Consider the following 20,599-nt stretch of genomic DNA (forward strand, 5'->3'; position numbering starts at 1 on the left):
ACAGAGCAAGACTCTGTCTCAACAAAGGAAAAAAAAGAGCAGAATGAGCTCCTCATGCATAAAAATTTACCAGTAGCATGACAGTCTGAGGGGAAAGGACAAGAGGGAATTTGGTGAGCCCATGGCCTGAGGTTGTCCCCAGATCCACCTTCACGATGATGGGTGTCTCAGCACAGAAGACGGAAGCAAATGGGACTGAGGAGGGGAGAACTGACTCCCACCACTGCCCCCTTCCAGCTGCACAATTCAGTGTCTAGAGAGTTGCCATAGGTTGGGGAGGGCTGCTGGGCCCCGTGGCCATCCCTAGGAGGCTGGAGTTTGGCAGCAGGAGCCGGATGGCAAGGGGGAGAGCAGAACACAGTAGCAGCAGGTTTCTGGTAGAGCATCCACGCGGAAACCCAAAAATAAAACTCTAAGCCCTCCACCCAACTGATGGACTTCCCTCTCAGCCAAGGGCATTCCAAAGTAAACCTGAAAATCTAGTTCAGTCCATGATAGGAGGACGTGGGGGTCAGATATGCCTCATTATACCTTCCTCCCTTTGGAATTCAGGCAGAACTGACCAGTATTAACATTCAAACGGAGGTCTTAAGACTGACAAAACAGACTCTGTGTAGCAATAAGACACCAAATTCCAACCTGACTCTACTATAGCATCATGTGACAGACAGCAGGCCTTGACAGAAACTGAAGTATTTCACCCCAAAATATATTTCTTTGACATAATTTGAAATGGACCTGACAAGCTGTCTCTTGCAGGGAAAATTCACATTCTGTACGGAATCCTCTTCCCTCTCCAGGTCTTTTCCCTGATCCAGGAGAGAATTAACTAAGAGTCTGGCACCTTTTTAGGTCTGATAAGAGCTCTGAAGCCTGCTATGTGGAGGCTTCATCTGCATGATAAAATCTTGGTCTCCACAATCCTTAGTCTTAATCCAGGCATTCCTTTCTATTGATTCCAGGTCTTTAAATAATAACTCTTTCAACTAACTGCCAATCAGAAAATCTTTGACTCCACCTATGACCTGGAAGCCCCACTTCAAGTTGTTCCACCTTTCTGGACAGAACCAGTGTACAACTTACATGTATTGATCGATGTCTTATGTCTTCCTAAAACACATAAAACCAAGCTGTAGGCCGACTACCTTGGGCACGGGTCTCAAGATCTCCTGGGGCTGTCACAGGCCACGGTCCTCATATTTGGCTCAGAATAAATCTCTTCCAATATTCTGCAGTTTGATAATTTTCATTACAAGTCAGAGCAAGATGAAGCCAGGAAAGAGGGGCATGGAAAGGAATGGTACACCACGCAGGAGGCACAGCCACAGCCCAGCATACTGGGGTTAACGACAGCCAGGATCCAGGGATGGGGACAGAAGCCCAGTGTCACAGGTCAGATCAGCAGGAGGAAAACACAGAAGAGCACAAACACATCCCCTCCCACCGTGACTTTGGACACCATCGGGCTGGGGGCAGGAACTGTAGCCTCCATAGGAATTGAAGCCTCTGAGGCCAAGGACAATCTTTTCAACTTTGTGTCTTAGGCTTCCTACCAGCCCTTCGGGTAGCAGGTGCCAAATAAACATTTGCAGGGCATGATATGACACAGCCCCAAAGGCTTTAGGGGTGGAAGCCTGCAGAACCAAGACAATTCTCCTCTGGAAACCAAGTTCACCAGAGGGTGACACAGCCCCTCAAACAAGGAGAATTCCTCCCACAGGGCATCACTACAGACAAAAGGGCTGAATTTACTTTTCTCTCAGAAAGAATTCCAGACTCCGGTCTGTCTTCAGAGGCTCCTGCCAGCTTGGAACTCTGCTCCCGGCCTTCTGACCACCCAGGTCCCAGAGGTCCCAACTTCCGCTGGGCTCTCACAGAGAAGATTCCTCCCGCCACCCCAACCCAAGCTTGTCAGCACCTTCCCTGGCACCTGGCCCAACATGTGGAGACCAAGAACCTGGTGCAGGCCCAGGACTGAGAACAGGGACTTCAGACTGCATGTCCCACTGTTTCCCTCAAACCCGAGTGCACAGACTCATCCACAGATGCAGTGAACATGCTTGCCAGTCTCCAGCACTCCTAGGGAGCCAGGAGCAGAACTGGGCACAAATGGCTCTGGAGCTCAATCTGGATTTCATGGACACACCCAACTGGTATTAGGGCTTCTTCCTTCTCCTGGGATAGTCTGTACCCACAGACAACTTTCCATGAGATCATCAGCTCCATTCCCCAGGCTGGAGCATGTACAAATGCCCCCAGATCCCCAGGTCCCTTGTGCTGGGCAGCTGGTCTTTCTAGACACCTTATTAGTTGCTGGCACTGAACCCGAACTCTTGGAGTTAGTGATCTGTCTGTCCCTTTGCTGAGCAGTTATCTTCCTAAACATAACTGGATTTCTCCACTGGACAAAGAGTCAATGATATGTATAGAAAATTCACAAAATTGAAATACAGCTAGTTAAACTTTTGAGAAAATATTCTAGCTTACCAGTAGTCATAGAAATACAAATTACATTTGATGCAACATTGCCAATAATGTGTATCAAGAACTATAAGAATATGCAAACAGTGTGCCCCAGTTCCCCTCACTGTGAATAAATACTAAGAAAGAAAACAAAAATGTTGGAAACACAAGGCTCAAAAGTTATCACTGCACATTTAAAAGTGTAAGGCTTTTTAGGCTGACTGACTGCACCATGGACTATGCCATAGTAACTTCTGTGACCTGCACCTATGCTCCAGATGAGTTCCTGGAACTAGAAAGTCTGAAGTAACTGGAAAACCACAAAAAGGAGAAGAATGATTGGCCCCTGTGGCACCCAATTAACTTTGAGACATTCTTCTATTGTTCCTTATTCTCACCTTAATTGATAAGGCAACTGGGCTTTGTAACTGACCTTGGTCAACCTCATGACTCTAGACCAGGCGTCCCCAAACTACGGCCCATGGGCCGCATGCAGCCCCCTGAGGCCATTTATCCGGCCCCCTCCCCACTGCACTTCAGGAAGGGGCACCTCTTTCATTGGTGGTCAGTGAAAGGAGCACAGAATGTGGCGGCCCTCCAACGGTCTGAGGGACAGTGAACTGGCCCCCTGTGTAAAAAGTTTGGGGATGCCTGCTCTAGACCCTACAACCCCCTCCCAGCTTGCAAAAACCACCCTGAACTGTAACTTCTTTAACTCTACTGACTAACCCAAACCTATAAAACCAAATCCTATCCCACCACCCTCCACTGACTCTCTTTTCAGACTCAGCCCACCTGCACCCAGGTGAATAAACAGCCGTGTTGCTTATACAAAGTCTGTTTGGGCAGTCTCCTCATTCATAGCGAACAAAGCCCAGTTGCCTTTTAACATTTGGTGCCGAAACCCAGGACGAGCAAACTCTTGCGGGAGCCCAAACCCCCTGTTACTGTTCTCCTTGTGCTCCCTCCATGAAGAGACCTACCTGTGACCTAGGCTCATCAGACCAGCCCACAGATCCACTCACCATCGTCAGATCAGGTAAGCAGCTTGCTGCAACGCACTCCTTTAGCCCTTCTTGCTACCTGTCAACCTTCTTCTTTCAGTTTCATTTTCCTCTCCCTTTCAGTGGAGACAAGAAAGTCAGGACTTTCCATAAAGTTCATGACCGGAAAAATTCCTATGTAGGTCACAGAACCAGGAAGAGTCTTCCCTCAGTGACTGATCGTTGCGGAGACGTCTGCTCTGGTCACTCACTCACACTTACAGGTGAAGGATCAACATGGGGATTGCCCCCTTTAACTGACTCACCCCAGGTACAGACCAAGGTTTAGTCTGGGACGCCTGCTAAGCTGCTTGCTCATGCACTCACTTTCCTTGTCTCCGCTGCTGTTCTTAAGCTATGGGCAATCTCTCACCCTCCATTCCTCCCTCCTCCCCCTAGCCTGCAATCTGAAAAATCTCAAACCCCTCCAGCTATCACCTGACATAAAACCTAAGCATCTTATTCTCTTCTTCAATACTGCTTGACCACAATATAAATTGGACAATGGCTCTAAATGGCCAGAAAATGGTACCTTCTATTTTTCTATCCTGCAGGATCTAGACAACTTTTATTGTAAAATGGGCAAATGGTCTGAAATTCCCTACATCCAGGCATTTGTTTTTTTGTTTGTTTGTTTGTTTTTGAGACACAGTCTCACCCGTCACCAGGCACCAGGCTGGGGTGCAATGGTACAACCTCAGCTCACTGCAACCTCCGCCTCCTGGGTTTAAGCAATTCTCCTGCCTCAGCCTCCCGAGTAGCTGGTACTACAGGCAAGTGCCACCACGCCCAGCTAATTTGTTTGTATTTTTAGTAGAGACCGGGTTTCACCATGTTGGCCAGGATGGTCTCAATCCAGGCATTTGTTTTACGCTCCAATCCCTCCCTAATCTCTGCTCTCAGTGCAACCCATACCAAATTTTCTTTCTCTCCCTTCCATCTGCCGCTCCTGCCTTTGCCAGTAACCCAGAATCCTTGTCCATCAACCCTTCTGACCTTTCTCCACCCTGCTTGTCTGAAGCAGGCCCTAATCCAGGCCCTACCTACACCACCCCAAGCCTCTCTCCTCTTCCTCTGCCCACAACCCACCTCCTTATGCCCCTCCTGTCACCTCCCCATCTCATACCCAGTCCGGCTTACAGTTTAGTCTCACAGCTAACTCTTCCACCCCTGCCCAACAATTCCCCCTTCAAGAGGTGGCTGGAGCCAAAGGCACAGTTAGGGTGCACATTCCTTTGTCTTTATCCAACCTTTTCCAAATCAGCCAACGGTGAGGCTCCTTTTCATCAGATCCTACTAAATATACACAAAAGTTGCAATACTTAAGCCAGTCCTACAATCTCACCTGGAGTGACTTAAATGTCTTCCTTTCCTCTACTCTCAGCCCAGAAGAACACTTAATATGCATTTTATCACCCAGTCAGCCCCTGACATTAAAAAAGCTAAAGAAATTAAAATCTGGCCCTCAAATCCCACAACAGGAACAGATCGACCTCGTCTTTAAGGTGTTTAATAACTGAGAAGGAGCTGCCAATCAGCAGGATATATTTCAGAATTACAGTGTTTGCCTTGGCTGTAAGACAGACCCCAGCCACTCTTTCAGCTTGCAGAAGTTTCAGACTGCCAAACCCCCCGTGTCTAGACTTCTTCAGGACCTCCTCCTGCAAAACCTTACTTCTAATGCTGAAAACCTGGCCACTGGGCCAAGGAATGCCCGCAGCCTGGGATTCCTCTTAAGCCGTGTCCTGTCTGTGTGGGGCCCCACTGGAAGTTGGACTACCCAACTCAAACCCGGGTCTCTAAGGCTCCGACTCTGACCCCATATCTCTCAGGCTGACTCTTTCCCTGATCTTGGCTTAATGGCAGAAGATTGATGCTGCTCAATCACCTCAGAAGGCCCCTGGACCATCCCGGACGCCAAGCTTCAAGTAGCTCTTACATTGGAGGGTAAGTCTGTCCCCTTCTTGGTCGATATGGGGGCTACCCACTCCACATTGCCTTCTTTTCAAGGGCCTGTTTCCCTTGTCCCCATAACTGTTGTGGGTATTGATAGCCAAACCTCTAAACCTCTTAAAACTCCCCAACTCTGGTGCCAACTTGGACAGCATTCTTTTACACACTCCTTCTTAGTTATTCCTACCTGTCCAGTTCCCCTACTAGGCTGAGACATTTTAACTAAATTACCTGCCTCTCTGAATATTCCTGGACTACAGCCACATCTCATAGCTGCCCTTTGCCCGATTCAAAGCCTCCCTCACAACTTCTTCTCACATCTCCCTACCTCGACCCATGTATATGGGACTCCTTCCTTAGCAACTGATCATGTGCATCTTACCATCCATTAAAACCTAATCACCGTTACCCTGCTCAACACCAGTACCCCATCCCACAACAGGCTTTAAAGGGACTAAAGCCTATTATTACCCACCTATTACAACATGGCCTTTGAAAGCCTACAAATTCTCCTTACAATTCCCCCATCCAACCCATCCAAAAACCGGACGAGTCCTACAGGGTAGTGCAAGACCTTCACCTTATTCATCAGATAGTGCTCCCCATCCAGCCCGTAGTGCCTCCATATGCCCTACCACGACCCATTATTCCATCCTGGACCTCAAAAATGCCTATTTACTATCCTTATGCACCCCTCTTCCCAACCCTTTTTGCCTTTACTTGAACTGACCCCCACACCCACCAGTCCCAGCAGTTAACCTGGACCATTCCTCCCCTAGGTTTCTGAAATAGCCCTCATTACTTTAGCCAAGCCCTCACCCGCAACTTACTCTCCTTTCACCCTTCTGCTTCCTACCTCATACAATATATCAACAATCTCCTCCTTTGTAGCCCCTCTTAGAAATCCTCTCAACAGGACACCCTCCTACTCCTCAACTTCTAGATTCTAAAGGATACCTGGCATCTCCTTCTAAGGCACACATTTCCACCCCTTCCATTACCTATCTCGGCATACTCCTCCGTCAGCACGCATGCGCTCTTCCCGCTGATGGTGTCCAGTTAATCTCCCAAACCCCAGTCCCCTCCACTAAACAACAGCTTCTCTCCTTCCTAGGTGTTGTGGAGTACTTTCACCTCTGGACACCAGGTTTTGCCCCCCACTAATCAACCACTTTATAAACTTACAAAAGGAAACCTATCTGACCCCATAGACCCCAAATCCTTCCCCCATTCTTCCTTCCATTTTCTAAAAAACACTGCTCCTACTTTAGCACTCCCCAACTCCTTCTCTTTCTACACAGTGGAAGTAAAAGGATGTGCCATTGGAATTCTTATACAGGAGCCAGGCCCACGGCTGGCTCACCCCTTCTTGTTTGGGGGGGTCTCTTCATTCAGAGTACTCATTTAACAAAAAGACCTTTTTACATGTGAAATATAACACACAGAAAGGCTTAACACACTTAAAGGCTACTCTCACCATTGGCCCTGTAAGAAAGGAGAACAACCTGAGAACAGAGTCCCTCCTCTGGAACCCAGCCCACTGTCTGTGTGTCCAGCAAATCACCCAGGCCCAGCCAAGCCTTTCCATGGCACAATGACAGAAGCAGGGTCACAATCCTCTTTTCTCCTTGCCAACCTCTCTGGTAAGTTTCCCCAATAAAGCCTCTTCCTTAGACCATAAGAATTTTCAGCAATTCTTCCTGAACCTGGGACAAAACAGTGGTGATAACAAAAAGACCCATCCGGCAAAATGGCACAAGTCACTGAAAATTAGCATCAGCGCAAAAGGTGATTTTTTTAAAGGCCAGAGCATGAAAGACGCACCAAGGCTGTTTCTCAGGTACCCATCTGCCCACCATTGTCCCTGCCCAAGCCAGGCAGTTTCCATGCCCTTCACCCCTACATCTCACAGCTCCCATCCCTGGACAGCTCACCTGGGCTCATCTTTCTTTCCAAAATTTAAAAAAAAAAAAAAAACCTGAGTATTTACTTTCCTGTGAAGTACATATTAAACAGTTCCCATTTGTTTATACAGACAGGCTGACTGAAATTTGAAGTAGCCATTGTCTCTGCCTCAAAGGGCCTCAGTGCAGAATGAGGGGTGGCAGGCACCATGAGTGAGCATAGCCTGGGTCGGCTTTCCCTTTTCCTGAAAGCAAATCCTGAGGAGCCCTCACAGGAGTGGCTGAGCTGTGTGCACAGAGAAAGGATAAAACACTGACTGGATCCCTGTCCTCAGCAGCCCAGGAAGACAGGATCCGGATTCCAGGGTGGGGGAAAGAAGTGGTGGAAGCAGGAAGGGAAGCCAGCCAGTCCCGGGATGGGAGCAGGAGGAGCCTGCTCCAGGGACGGAGAGGGATGGGCCCTCCTCCACAGAGGAGAGGAAAGTATGAAATGTGTAGTAAGTGCCACCACTTACTGGGCACTGTGCTAGGTGCTTACACACACGATTGCTAGTAATCCCTGTGACTCAGTGATGCAACCCCATTCATCCACAGAATGCACCTGTACCCCAGGATTTCTGGGAAAGGCTCCTGTAATGTTGGGTGAAAAAAACTAGAGACAAAAGAACACAAACACTTGATTTCATGTAAGTGTGAACCCCAGACGCAGGCAAAGCCAAATCATCGTGTTCATGATGTGTGCCGAAGGGGTCAAACCCTAAACAAAAACAAGCAGTGTTTTTCTGAGGGCAGAGGCAGGGAGGCCTCGGGATCTGCAAGAGACACAGAGTGCCTTGAGGGGGCTGGTGGTGTCCACCTCGTGAGGTGGGGGTGCTTATGCTGGGCATTTGCTTTATGGGAATTTGTTAAGCTTTATGTTTGTTTTATGATGTACTTTTCTGTGTGTTATTTTTCACATTCAAAAAGGTCTTTTAAAAACGCTATAGATAACTTTTAAGCCTTGTGTTTTCAATATTTTTTTTCTTCCTTAGGATTTATTCACAGTGAGGGTTACTGAGGTGCATGGTATGCATATTCTAGTTCTCGATACACATTATTGACAATACTGCATCAAATGTAATTGTATGACTGCTGGTAAGTTAGAACATTTTCTCAAAAGTTTAGTTGTATTTCAGTTTTGTGAATTATCTATACATATCATTGACTATTTTGTCCATTGGGAAATCCAGTCCTGTTTAGGATGGCAGCTGCTCAGCACTTCAGAAGGGACAGAAGGATCCATGGACAGGAAGATATTAAAGACACCCAGAGGACAGCGCTAACAGAGGGATCAGCAAGGTCCCTCTTCTGGAGCGTGTGAGGCAGTGAGCTGGTGTTCCTTCCCTCTCTGCAGCCACAGAGCTGCATGGGTTCTGCATCCACTGAAGCCGCTCAAGGAGTGGGCCCTGGGAGGCAGAGTGAGCAGACCTCACCCCCGCCTGGGAAGAGCAGCGCCAGGAGGCAGCAAACCAAGGCGGAAAAAGAACAACTGGGACCCAGCAGGGGGATGGGAAAAGCACACTGAGGGGTGTAGACAATGCAGGGAGGCAGGGTTGGGAAAGCGGTACTTTGGCTGGGGCAGGAAGGAGTTTTGGAGAGGGGATGTGGGAGCTGCGGGGGGCGCTGAAAGAACCATGAACAAATAGGAACCGAGTGGGATGGGGGAAACATTGGGCACCTTTGAAACGAGTCTGGAGACACTGGAAGAACCACGACGGCTTTGAATGCCATACTAGGGAGTTAAGCCTCATCTTGTAAGTCAGCATTTCCCAAAGTATCTGATGAGTCAGAACACTAATTTAGCAGGAGCTCAGCTTAAAAATAAAAAGAAAAGAAAGGAAGGAATGTGGAAACATAGAATCCTGTGGACTTATATATTGCAAAACACCAGATTAAAGAACGTAAGCCAATTTTCCTACTGGAGTAGAGACTGAATATTTCAGAAGGAATCTGGTCTATATCATTTTCCAAATTTATCTGACCTTTCCCCTATCCTCCTTTCCCGAGAAATCTCTCTCAGAATGGATGGTGCATGGATCAGGCTGAGAATGTCTCGGTAAACTGGATGCCAGTCTGTCGATACAGCCAAGGATGGAAGCCAGCCATGTTGTGCTTTCCCCTGCACGCCCTTGCCTTCTTCTCACTCACCCGACCTCATCAGCAATGTGGTCACTTCCAATCACATCCCATTTTTGTCACAGTGGCATATCAAACCTGCACACTAACTGTGAGCTATTAGGGTGGGCCTGTCGGTCTCCAGCCCAGATCCTCTTCAATGGTATACTCATTCCCTCCACAAATAATTAATGAGCTCCTCCTATGTCAGCCACTGTCCCAGGTGCCTAGAATATATCCATAAACAAAGCCTACTAAACTCCCTGCCCTGGTCATCTTAGCAGAAGAGGAAAAGAACTTCACTGCAATCATGATAAATAAGGAAAGTAGGCATGTGGCTCACACCTGTAATCCCAGAACTTTAGGAGGCAGGATTCCAGGTTAGGGACAAGCCTTGAGGACTGCTTGAGCCCAGGTGTTTGAGACCAGCCTGCACAACACAGCAAGACCACATCCCTTAAAAAAAAATTGATAAATAAGGAAATGATGTTGTATGTTAGAAGGTGGCAAGGGCTCTGGAAAAGGTACAACGTGGTGAGGTTGTGGACCTGGAGACAAGGGTGACTTCAATTTTACATCAAACGGTGAGAACAGGCTCCATAAAGAAGGCGAGTAGAGAAAAAACTGGAAAGAGGTAAAAGAGGGTCCAAGCAGACGTCTGAGGACTAGCTTCCCAGGCAGAGACATCAGTCTATGTAAAGGCCCTTGGGCAGGACATGCTGGTGTGTTCCAGGAACAGGAGGCCAGTGTGGCTGAAGCAGATGTGAGCACAGGCAAGGCAGAAGGAAATCCGATACCAGAGAGGTCATGTAAACCATCAGCTGCTGCTTGATCTGGAACCTCGAGATGCCAGAGCCAGAAGGTGCCTTGGAGATGGCATGATAACCTACTACAAGCGCGACAGATAAGAAAATGAGATGGACAGGGTAGAGGAACTTCCCTAAGGGGCACCAGAATAGAAAAGGGCTCCTGGACAGTCCTTCTTAAATCTAACTCTTGCTAGAGCGGCTGTTGCCTGGTCTGTGCAGGGCTGTGCTTCTCCTCCCTCTAGATTCTACTAATACCACCCCCAAGTGTCCAGGAAAGACAGCCCACGTGACCACAACAGCCAGCCTGGGCGACCCAGCTTGGGGTGGCTGTCGCTACAACAGTTTCCACCAGGGGGCGCTGGCCCCTCGCACAGCTTCCCCCTCCTCCCCAGAAACTCCGGGTCCTTGGCTCCGGGGTGCTGTCCCCACCCAACTCGGACCCTGACTCCAGCCCATCCCATGCTTCCCAGCCATGCTTGCCCCCTTTTGCCTCAGTTGCTCTCTCTTCCTTCTGCCCTGGGTATACGGCGGGAGAGCCCAGACCCTAAGAAGAGCCCTGAAAAAGGGCCCCCAGCCTGAGTCGGAGGGACGAGGAGGGACGGGGAAGGTGGCCCCCGAGGCAGGGTGGGCGGGGTGTGGAATGTGCACAGTCACCAGTGTTGTCTGCCTGTCCTCCCCCGGGGGCTGGCTCTTGCTCGTTCCCTGTAGTGTTGGCTGCTGAGGGGTCCCCAGGGGCCCATTTGGAGCCCGTGAACAGGGCAACCAGGGGTAAGGACAGAGGAGAGACTCAGCCAGGAGATAGAGGAGCTGGTGCTGACTGTGAAGCCTTTGCTGGGCCAGAGCCCCCAGAAAAGGAGGCCATTCCTTCACCACCCCATTCATAGGGCTTATCACTTTTCCACAGTAGCAGCCCCAGAGAAGGGGAGACTGAGGCACCAACAAACACCAGCTTCCAGCCACCCTCCTTTCCTCACCCCTGTATGTCTGGAAATGAGACCACGGGTGCACTGTGCCCTCAAAAGCACTCTTCTCGAGTCACAATTGGGGTTCCCAAGAGGGCTGGGGAGGGTGGTGCTGCTGCAGGCCCCTTATCAGCCCTGAGGTTGCAGATACTGTGAACCCAGCCACACCCGCCTGCATGTATGCACAGCTCAGGACCGAGAGACAGTCCCAAGATCCCCCACCCCACCACTCAGCAGGGTTCAGGGACAGGAAAAGCCAAGCCTGGGGAAAGTGGGCAGGGGCCTTGGCACAACAGCTCCTTCACCACACTGCCCTCCAGCCCTCACCCTCCTCCTCCTTCCCCGGCCCCTGACCTGCACTCCAGGCTCAAGACCTAAACCCCGAATCCTGATAAGCAGAGGTCAGTGGGAGTCCCCAGCTGACCAGGGTAACCAACTCTGCCCCTGAACTTTGGTCTTGTCAGGAGCTGGACAGAGGCCAAGAGTAAGGTTTCCCCTCTCCAAGTCAGACTTCCTGCTGGCTGTCGGCTGGGGAAATCCCAGAAGCTGAGCTGCCCCACCCCCAAGGACAAAGTTGCCCAGGCCAGGGCAGGAGTGCTGCTGTGCCCTCCAGCAGAGAGAGGTGGGTAGGCATAGAGGGCAGGCCTGAAGGGCCTCAAGGAAAAAGCTGGGGTGGCCACCAAGGAGGAGGGGCTGAGAGGTAAGGGAGGGGGCTGGGGGATACTGGGGGATACCAGGGGATGGGACAGGAGAGCCAGAAGCCCAAGAGGGCAGGCACCCCCTCCATTCTTCCTATCAGGGTTTTATTGCTATCAGTCAGCTCAGGGGAGAGGGTGAGGGCTGGGACAGGACAGAAGGAGGGGGTGGTGGGAGACAGGAGGGCTGCTGATTCCCCTGTCAGGAGCAGAGTGGGCCCTGCCAGCCCAGGAGGAAGGAACCATGATGGGGCTGAGGTGAAGGAGGAGACAGGTGGCCAGGCCCACTGTCCCCACACACAGCTGGGAGATGGCAGTGCTCTCCTCCCACAGCCTGAGGGCGTGGGAAGGAGGGGAATGGAGGAACCAGGGGCTGGGAGCGCGAGGTGCCCACATGGCACAGAGATAAGAAGGCAGCTGAGCTATGGAGCCATCCTGGGCATTAGAATGGTTATTCTTGTCCTCGTTTCCCTAGCGATCTCATTGCAGGCCCCTCGCAGCAGCTGTGATCTACTCCTCTTCCAGCACTCCTGCTGATGGATTAGGGGACCATGCCCAGAATCCCAACCAAGGGCAGGAAGCCCCATCTTCCCTGCAGTGAGCAAGCCCCACCCTCATTCTCATCCCTTCCTGGCCAAAGTCAAGCCTGCTTCTCTTCCTCCTCCAAGAAGCTCTCCTAGACTGACCCTCCCCGCAACCCACTCCAGGGCTCCTCCTCGTCACCGCCATAACCAAATACTCTTTGTGTTCTGGGCGTCGATAGGTGGCTGTGTAAGTGTTCTAAGCACTGTGGTTTCCTGGGTGTGGCTCAGGTCTCTCCCATTAGGAGCAACTCCAGGGCAGGTACCTGAATGTCAGGTCACAAGCCAGCACACAGGCCGGGGTGGAGAACTGCCAGGTGGATGTTTACAGTACAGAATCCTGATTACATGGCCCTCATCTCTCCATCAAAACCTGTCTGGATCTGAACTTTGCATGACCCCTCCCTCCACTGTCTTCTCAAACCCCGGCCATCTGCTTCTACCAGCTTCCCATTCTCTGCCAACAGTTCTACTGTTTTCCTGTCACCCAAACTTGAAACCTTGTAGACATCTTTGACTCTCCTCTGACACATCAGATACAGGCTCATATCAAGCCCTGCTTTTGCTGGGGCTCTGACCCCAATCACCTCATTTCATTTCAAGTCAACAAACATTTCCGAGCACCTTCCAGGGGATGGCTGATGTCAGATGCTGGTACACAAAGATGAGTAAGACACCAGCCTTGCCCTGGAGGGACTCACCAGAGGGTGAGTCCGGCTGTAATAAGCGCTATTCTAGAAGCACAGAGGGCTCTGGCAACCAGAGGGATGAATTTCCATTTGGAGGCTGAGGAAGGCAGGCTGGATTGTTTCTGTTTCTCCTTCGTGGAAGGAATGAAGCTGTGGCTCTCTGGGGACTGGCTGGGTGGCCTTGGACAAGTTCCTCAACCTTTGAGCCTTTGTTTCTTCAACAACAATATGGGAATGATAAGAAAAATTCTTTGCAGTGTTTGGGGAGGATTGGCTATCAGAATATCTGACATTTATTAGCTCTCGTGATGTGCCAATGCCTGTCCTAAGTGTTTCATGTGTACAGTGTCATTTAGTCCTTTCAGCAACCCCCACAGCAACCCCCGTCCCTATTTTCAGATGAAAAACTGAGGCTCAGAAAGGTCAAATACATCATCCAAGCTAGCCCACCTAATAAGATTGGAGCCAGGATTTAATGCAAAATAGCAAGATAGTTGTTTTATAATCTGATCCTACTGACTGGTGGAATTTTATCTTCAAAATAATTATAAATAGCTAACTTTTTTTAGCATACTTTGTGCCTGCTCTATGTTAATTGCTTTACTTGCATTTAATCCTTAGAACAACCCTGAGTGGCAAATGCTGTTATATTTTGAGGAAATTGAGGATCAGGAAGGTTAAGTAACGTGAAAGTTTGGGCAGCTAGTTCCCTGCAGAGCCAGACTTAAACCTGACTCCGTCTGACTCCGGAGTTCTCTCTTTTGCCCAGTACCCTCCCTCAGCTCAGCCCATCTGGTCACCTCCCAGACTCATGCAGTCACCCTGTGTTCTGCCTTCTTGTTTTGTTAAAACTCCCACATACTCTACACACCACTTCTGAACTGCCCCATCCCCTTTTCCAATTCCTACCTGCTCAAGATCCAGCTGAAATACCACCTTTTCACAAAGGCCTGCCTGCATGCTGATCCATTCAAGCCAACCCTGGTTTCTGCTCTTTCAGACACCACTCAGCAAGTGACATTGGGCGACATATATTTTGGCACTTGGTCATATTTAATTTACAGTGTACTTATATATTATTTGGCTTTGTCTTCTAATTATTTAATGTTTAGAGATCTTGTGTCCCCAGTCAGAGTGTAAAAATTCTTTGAGGGCAAGAACCTTGACTTTCCCCTTACTTCTTCTGCCTCCTCCTCTCATCACTTAGCAGAGTGCTAGCAGTCAGTCACCTTAGATAAATAGAGACTTAAAGGGCATTGCAGAGCCAGGAATTCCCAGATTATTAATCATGCTCAGTTCTTACTATATGGATGCATATCTATACAATACATTACCCCAAATGCAGCATAAATGTGAGCTGATGGTGACTCCCCGCTGGGCTTCTGGGACTGGGAGTCCTTTGAAGACAGATCAGCCAAAGGGCTGCTGTACTCACCCCTCCCAACTGGCAGTACCCATTCCTTGGCCTTCCTTCCTCTCTATCCTCCCTAAAGGAGATTGCTGAGAGATTTACCAGAAGGAAGGAAAGGAGAGCCCGTAGTGGGGCTGGGGAATGAGGGGCTGCTGACAGCACTGAACCCAGTGTGACTGAGCCAGTGACCCACATGACAGGCCAAGCCTTATGTGCTGGCAACCCATACAGTCACACAAGGTCCTGCACCCAAACCTGCGCTTCCTGTCTTCATCTTGAAATTCTTAATAAGTTTTGAACAAGGGACACCAGATTTTTATTTTGCACTAGGCCCCACACATTACATAGCTGGCCCTGCATACATCCACAAAGCCAAAGCCCACACAGATTACAGAGAAAACACAGCCTGAAGTTGAACAGCCTGGGCTCCTTCCTGGCTCTCTGCCACTTATGAGTGATGAGGGATTCGTGGGACAAGTTACCAAACCTCTCTCAACCTGCTCCGAGCTCTGTCTCAGTCTCACCGATTCCTCATCTATAAAGTGCAGGCTCCCCTTTCGTGCTTCCAAGAGGATCAAAAGAGAAATGCAGGGAAAGAGCTTTGTGCAGTGCCTAGCACTCCAAAAATGGTGGCTACTATGAGTGCTACAGTGATCACTGCTGAGACAGGAGATACAGATGGGAGTTGGGAAGGTAAATGGAACTGGGAAGAGCTGGAGGCTTAGTCTGGTGACCAAAGGACTCATACTGGAGGTCCAGAGATCCAGATCCACAGAAACAAGCAGGACCTAAGAGCGCAGGCCTCCCTTCACTATTAACAACTCTTTCCCTCCTTCTAACTTCCTAATCATACCCCTCCTGCCTCGTCAGCGAGGGCCTGTGCTGTATCTCAGGCAATTTTCTTATCATGTCTTGAACATGAACATTGCTTGTCTTTGCTTCTGAAACTCTGCACAAAGCATTTGCTCCTAGAATATCATCCTTCACTCCTCCTTCCCAGCTCATGCCTAACACCTCCTCTGCAAGGTCACCTTTAGCTAGTGCCTTCTCTACCCCATCTCTCTTTGATTCTGGAGCAGCATTATATTGCAGTTGCTCGGGTCTTGCTGAGAGGGAGAGGATGCCATATCTCCATCTAGAAGGTAAATGCCTGAGGCCAGACACCTGAACCTTTTGAAATTCTGCCCACCACATCAGAATGCCTCTCTCCAAAGCATGAACTGTTTTCAAGCCTACGTCTCCATGCTCAACTTCCATCTTCTTCAAAGATAATGGAATATACCTGCTCTTTCTCACCTTCTCAAAATGAGAGAAGGTTACCACTCTGAGAAGAAGGTTGAAATTCTAAGAAATGGAGTTCCAGAGAACTGCAAGATAATCACTCCTCATAAATACTACTGTCCTCGGCAACGTGGGTAAAGGAAACACCACAATGCAGTAGAAAAATCCCTCAGTAAAAGAGCCAGGACAGCTAGCATCTGAATTCCAGCTCCTGAGCAAGGAACTTCTCCAAATTCAGTTTTGCTGAATTTGGTTCTGAGTTTTGAAGATAGTGCCTGCTTACCCCAGACTGTTTATGGCTGGCCCCTCCAAGATACCTGGGGCAGAGATTTTATTATTTTTCCATTTATGAGTGAAGGAAATGGAGCTGGTTCTAAGCAAAACTGTCAAGTTCTGGAAACTGTTCAGCAGTCCTCTTTCCAATTCTTTTAGGCCAGATCCCTTCTACCCTTTTCCATTAATTCAGTGGGAGGAGAGGAGAGGGCCTCCCCTCTCAAATATTTTTCTAATTTTTTTCATTTAAACATGAAATAATTTGAATGGTAGACTCCATTTTTACAGGAGTGAGGTGACTTTTAGTCAACTGCCTTTCCCAGGTCAATTGAATATTGAGCATTTAATCAGTAACAATGATGGGTGATTCATTTTATTCCTCATTCTAATAATTATCTCTGAGAATATTTTGATGGAGATCATGGGGAGCCCTTTTTATCCCTGAAGTTCCCTTGTACCCACTCAAAAAAACTGTAAATAAACCTTACTTGGTCATTTTGCTCTGTTATCTATAGCTATATAATAAACTACCCCCAAATTTAGCCGCCTAAAACAGAAACCAGTTTATTGTAAATTACAATTTTGTAGGTCAGGAATTTGGACAGGGCTCAGATGGATGATTCTTTTGCTCTACAAGGCACTGACTGGACTACCCCAGTGGCATTCAGCTGGTGGCTCAGCTAGGCTGGACAGTCCAAGATGGCTTTGCTTATAAGTCTTCCACCTTGCCTAAAGTGGCAAGAAGGCTGAACTCATCTGGGTACTTCTCCTTTTTCATGTAGTCTCAGGGTCTGTTTCTGTAGTAGGGAGATCAAACTTCTTAGACAGCAGCTCAAGAGTTACAAAAGAGCAAGGTGGGAGCTGAAAATACTCTTAAAGACTAGGCCTAGAACTCAGACAATGTCACTTCTGCTGTATTCTACTGGACAAAGCAGTCAGAGGCCAGCCAAAATTCAGGAAAGGGGATATATATCCCACCTCTCAAGGGAGGCATGTCGAATAATTTATGGCCCTCTTTTAACCCACCACATACGGTAACTTGATGGGGACTCAGGAGGAAAGACGTGAGAGAAAAAGGAAGATGCCTGGGATAATGAAGAGTTTCTTGATGTGATGGTTGAACTTTCAGACTTGGCTGAGGTCCCTAAAAGAAGGTATTAAACACCTCAGTCTCCCAGCTATCTCCCCTTTCTACATCCCAGATCTAGCTTGGCCTGGTCAGAACTCAGAAATTGTCCTCAATGGATAATCCAAAATCCAGCCCACTGTCTGGAACCCATTCTACCCAAACACCTAACCCTCTTCTGAGATCCTCTACTCCCCATCTTCAAACAACTTCTGTCTTCTCCTTTTGCCCAAAGGAATCCAGATCCTTCTCCTGCAAGCCTAACTGTCTCCCATGACTGGTTTCTCTAACAATATGGTCACCTTCCATTTAAGGGGCACTTACTTTGTACCAGGGTCCGTGCTAAGTGCTTTATATGTGTTAATACATTTTCTCCTTGCCAGAAAATATTACTCTTATTTTACAAAAGAGGAACCTGAGACCCAGAGAGATATGCAACACATCCAAGCTCAAGTGGTCCAATTCAAAAGTCCAGGCTTTAAGCCTGATGCTATACATCTTCTCATGTAATTTTCTACTATGATTTAAATGAACTACTCACGTGCTTATGCCTGGACCTTATATCCTAGGCCCCCTACAAACAGTGTTCGGGGGTTAGAAGCCCCTCAAAATGCTGTCAAGGACTTCTTTAGATTGCAGGGGAAGGAAGGAGGAAACTCAAGGACCCTAAATCCTTAAAAGAGGGAATGCGAGAAATCTCTGTTGAAAACTTATCGTCAAGATTTTTGTCTTAATTTATGTCACAGTGCGTGGGTGGTGGTGAGGATAGATGTGTCCATGATATCACAGAAATCTGGTTACAGAGAGGTAAAAGAGAACTAATTCAGCAGGAAGAATGAAAACAGAACAGTTCATCTGGCAATAATAAAAGCACCGTAGTTACACCCGCTTAACTGTAAGTTAAGCTCTGACAACCTCAATTCTGTGGAATGCAGCACCAAATCCGGAAGTGAAAAAGGTCTTTAAGCACCAAAAATAACTGACATGAATTGAACCAAAGCCAGGTCCTTAGGCCTACACAGGGAGCCTTAGTGGGTTACATTGGAGAAAATATTTAAGATTTTTGACCTCTGGCTTCCTAGCCCATGACCCTTGAAGAGCAAGGTGGGGTGTGAGTGAAAGGCCCTCTAGAGAAGGAAGCATTTTGAGAGCAAAGGGATGCCAAACAACCTCAAAGATTTGCTTTCGAAGCAAAAGACAATAGGACTTAGAAGTAGACAAGCATTGTGTTACATGTCACTTCAGCTTAGAAAAAGTATCCTAACATTTCACTGGATGGTGCCTGGTGCCTTAGCAAGCCCTTTCCCACACAGAGAAACGGGCAGCCAGGGATGAAACAAATACTCAGAGAGGCTTAGTGACTTTTATGTGACTGTGCAGATTAGTGAGTGGCGGAGCTGGAACTAAACCCAGACTGCATGATGTCTAACACAAAATCTTTTCCTCTATACCATGATTTTGCCCTTTGCTTTATACCATCATGCCTCCTTTTTTCATAATGATGACCATGAGTCATCAAGAAAAGGTTAGTTTATGTCTGGTAAACTCTGCGGAAGAAAACAGGGAAGTGGATAGTATATTTTTTAATAAAGTTTTCATTAAAAATTATAAAAATGGTTTAGCATTCAGGATAAAGTTCAACTTTCTGTTCTCAGCTACATTATAAATTATAGTCCTTTACCTTTTATACCTAATTTGCCATACAGCACAATAATGTTCATATGCAACATCTTCAAAATATGCCTTGTGAATTTTTTAGAATCAGTCATTCCTTTCTCTCTCCATTCTACTGCCTTGATTCTGTTTCCTCCTCTCTCTCCTAAATGCTCATAAAATTTCTGGTTGGAATCCTGCCTCCAATTTTGATCCCTTAAATTTATCTTCCATTCACATAATTCTGATCAAGCCAGTACAGAAAAAAGTCACAGCTCTTTAGCAGCAACCGAGGTCTCACTCCATTATCCAACTCCTGCCAACCTCCGCAGCCTGGTGTCTTGCCACTCTCAGCTCCACACTTGAGTTTCCTACAGCACCCAAAGGTTACAAAGGCTTGTAACTAAGTTTCTCTCACATATCTGGTATTCTCTGCTCTTGTTATTATCCTCTCCACCTGAAATGCCCTTTGTCCAGTCCTTTATTTGATTAATTCCTGCACATCTTTAAAGATCCAAGCTTAATTGTCATCTAGACGCCTCTTCTTGGTGTCCCTGCAATACCACAATGTCTGTATCCTTGCTTGTATCAATTAGGATGCTTGTGGTTGTGAGTAACAGAACTCCCACACCTAAAGCAACTGAAACAATAGTGACTTATTATCTCTTCACAAGAAGTCTGAAAGTAGATGATTCCAGGGTTGGCTTTGTGATATGACGGTTCTAAGCTTCTGTGCAATTCTCTCAGCCCTTCTGCAGAATGGCTGCAGCCGTTCCAAACTCACGTAACAACATTTAAAACCAGGAAAGATGTATTCACTTGTTAAAGCTACCATATCAAAGTACCATAGAGTGGATGACTTAAGCAACAGAAATTTTATTTTCTCACAGTTCTGGAGGTTAGAAGTCCAAGATCCAAGTGTTGGCAGGATTGGCTCCTTCAGACGTCTCTTTCCTTGGCTTATAGATGGCCTCTTGCTGTGTCCTCACGTGTCTTCCTCTGTTGAATGTCCATGTTCCAATGCCCTCTTCCTACAAGAATACATACCGGATTAGGTTCCACCCTAATGGCCTTATTTTAACCTAATTACCTCTTTAAAGACCATATCTCCAAATATAGTCACATTCTGAGGTAGTGGGAGTTAGGACTCGGATAAATGAATTCTAAGAGAACACAATTCAGCCCATAACAGGAGACTCAGGATTGGGAGTTCCTCTCTGTTTTCAGGTGAAAAATCTTTCCTAAAATCCTTCCAGCAGACTGACCAGAATTTGGTAACCTGCCCTTTTGCTGGTTACAAGGAAAGTTAGAAAAGCATTCTCACTTTTATAATGGGAAGAGGGCTGGGAATGACTACTGGGTGGGTTACTAAACCATTGAACTCTGCTTCCAAATTGGGTCATAGTTGTCTGCTTATGTGTCTATCCTTCCCATTAGCTCTTTGAAGCAGAGATCAGTGTTTCAATCATCTGTATACCCCCAGCAAAGCACTGTGCCTGGCTCATAGTAGCTTCTCAACCAGTATCTGTTGAAGGAATGCACAAATAGAATTTAATGAACTAGATGAACCTGTTTGTGTTATATTTGATTACATTAAACTTG

General features: G+C 47.7%; 1 protein-coding gene across 1 annotated transcript in view; it reads right to left on the minus strand.

Annotated features, from left to right (window-relative positions):
• LOC104652870 (SLAM family member 9-like) overlaps nt 1-20,599 on the minus strand; it is a 134,866-nt gene that overhangs the window by 105,736 nt on the left and 8,531 nt on the right. The window contains exon 2 of the mRNA XM_074389745.1: nt 3,489-20,028. The gene's annotated coding sequence lies outside the window, so the exon portion shown is untranslated. The remainder of the gene's footprint in view (nt 1-3,488; nt 20,029-20,599) is intronic.

Source organism: Saimiri boliviensis, chromosome 19 (genome assembly GCF_048565385.1).
Source record: "Saimiri boliviensis isolate mSaiBol1 chromosome 19, mSaiBol1.pri, whole genome shotgun sequence".
NCBI lineage: Eukaryota > Metazoa > Chordata > Mammalia > Primates > Cebidae > Saimiri > Saimiri boliviensis.